The sequence below is a fragment of the Solanum tuberosum genome, unplaced genomic scaffold (genome assembly GCF_000226075.1).
Source record: "Solanum tuberosum cultivar DM 1-3 516 R44 unplaced genomic scaffold, SolTub_3.0 scf00235, whole genome shotgun sequence".
NCBI lineage: Eukaryota > Viridiplantae > Streptophyta > Magnoliopsida > Solanales > Solanaceae > Solanum > Solanum tuberosum.
Genome location: NW_006239159.1, coordinates 779,409 through 781,962, shown reverse-complemented (window position 1 = coordinate 781,962; position 2,554 = coordinate 779,409). Strand labels below are relative to the sequence as shown.

Below are 2,554 nucleotides of genomic sequence, written 5' to 3'. Positions count from 1 at the left end.
TCTAAATAACAGAGTGAAAGTTCAACTATTCTTAAATGTTGTAAAAATCTTTGGACTAATTTCTTACATTGTTTGCTATGTCAAGCTGTTAATAGTTCGTGCGTTACAGTGTAAGCTTACTTCTTTTTTGTTCGTGCTTTACAGTGTAAGATTACTTCTTTTTTCTTAGCGTTACTAGATAACTTTTGCAAAGAAATAATAAGTGCAAGAGACTTCTGACTTAAATTCTTTGTAGTTCATGGCTGATAAAATATATTATAAGACTAACATGTATATAATTTCAGCTTTTTCTTAGGAATCTCCTTGATACACACCTTGCCTCATGGAGTTGTATATATACATCATAAAGTACACTATAGGCATTGTTAAATCAAATACATGACTGCACTTGGACCAATTTTAAAATTCAACAGAGAAAATGCATCTCAAATGTAAATCTATAAAGTAGAGAAGTTTTAGGACACTACTGCTCTCATTGAAACATTTAGAGGCAAGTATTAAGATAGTCTCATGGAGAGATGCTAGACAACTGGAAAGATAGTACATGTATAGTGCCAGTATAACTAACAGTTGAGTGTCCTAGTACCTACCCTTGTGTACCATTCATGCTTGATGAAGTTATACTGGGTCCTGAGGAATGCAAACTGAATGGTTAGGACTCCCCTGCTACAATGAAAACATAAGGAGCATCACCAGATTTGCTAAATGAAAAGAAAGAATCATGAAAAACTCTAGTTACCTATGGGAGAAGTATTACAAGATTTACTATATTTCGAGCTCCGTTAGACAATTTGTATGTTAAATATAGCACTCAATACAATTATCAAGCATTATAATACAAATTTAAGGAAGGAGGTTTATGTCCACTTTGTTTCTGTATCAACTTTCAATTGAGTTTTCAAAATCATCAAAAACTTACCAATATTTTCTCTATTTTGTTCTGCTGCACTTTATTTCTTTGCCTGCTATCCAAGTCGATACTTCTGCTGAACAAAAAAAGGGGGACAAAACTGCCTAATGTGTTCTCGATAGGGAAAAAATATTGATGAATAATATTTTACGTTGGATTAAAATGGCGTTAAAGGATAGACCATTGTATGTAGTATGAACTTAATGATCTTTCTTGTTGTATTTTATTTATTTAGAAGCATCAACTTCAAAGTTTTAATTCATACTTTGGATTCTATTAGGTAAACCAACAAAGTCGCCAAAAAGAAGTATTCTAGAACTTATTCTTGACATTCTGCAATGGTTGCAGGTTCTGCTGCACTTTATTTCTTTGCCTGCTATCCAAGTTGATACTTCTGCTGAACAAAAACATGGGGACAAAACTGCCTAATGTGTTCTCGATAGGGAAAAAATATCGATGAATAATATTTTACCTTAGATTAAAATGGCGTTAAAGGATAGACCATTGTATGTAGTATGAACTTAATGATCTTTCTTGTTGTATTTTATTTATTTAGAAGCATCAACTTCAAAGTTTTAATTCATACTTTGGATTCTATCAGGTAAACCAACAAAGTTGCCAAAAAGAAGTATTCTAGAACTTATTCTTGACATTCTGCAATGGTTGCAGCATCCTTATATTATATTAAGTTTGATATTTATCACATTACGTGTACAATAAGAAATACATTATACATCTTACTACTTTGTTTGTGTGTATTTTTATGTTAGGAGGGATGAATACCTATTAAATATTTGCAGAACCAGTTGATCGCGCTGAGGTTCTATTGGTCTTATGATTGGCTTTGGTTTTTGAAGGCCAGGTATTCTTAATAAATTACATCTTCTGTTTCTTTTACGGTTGAAGATTACTATGAAATGAAATCATTAAAGAACCTATGGATTTCGGTACAATGAGGCTAAGCTTCATGAGGGAATGTATGAAAACCTCCAAAAGTTAGAGATCTGCTTTTCCCCTAAATTGAGCCTTTAGGTTTATTTTCTTATCTAGAAAATCTTTTTCTTTTCCCTTCAAGTCAAAGTGGACTTGGATGAAATTCAAGGAAGCAATATCAAGTTCTGCCAGCCCTTCTCTTTCTATTATATTTACGTTGATTGTAGCAACATTTGGACCTTCAATCACATACCATGTTTGTGAAGTGCATTATCTACTAACACAACAATCAATCATTAATTTTAAAAAATGTTCATACATATAATGTCGATTTAATTCTAAAAACATGTAGTCATGTTATCTATTCCTAGACTTGGTAGATGTTACTATCTTACTACTTGTTCTATCTATGTTTTTTTGTATGACTTAACATATTAGAAAGTATATACTCTACTTTTATCATTGATATTTTGTCCATAAATTTGCAGCTACATGTTCATCTATAGATGAAAGATTATGTATTTCTTAGAACATTGCTTTAGAATTGAGTGCAACGTTTAAATTGGCAAGTTGAAATTTTGATCTATTAGATGGTCTAAACTATGTTTAATTTCAGTTCTCTAGTGGAATTTTTAGTAGTTATGAACAATATTTATTATGTCTTTGACAGGGTTTAGATGATTTGATGAATTTACAAGTCTCCGACCAAAA

The 2,554-nt window shown here is 31.5% G+C and overlaps 1 long non-coding RNA gene across 2 annotated transcripts in view; it reads left to right on the top strand.

The window, feature by feature from the left end:
- Positions 1–2,554, top strand: part of LOC107062502 (uncharacterized) — a 4,128-nt gene extending 1,574 nt beyond the window's left edge. For both annotated transcript variants that reach the window (XR_001474663.1, XR_001474662.1), the window contains 2 exons: positions 1,681–1,772; positions 2,514–2,554. This is a non-coding gene — a long non-coding RNA (uncharacterized lncRNA). The remainder of the gene's footprint in view (positions 1–1,680; positions 1,773–2,513) is intronic.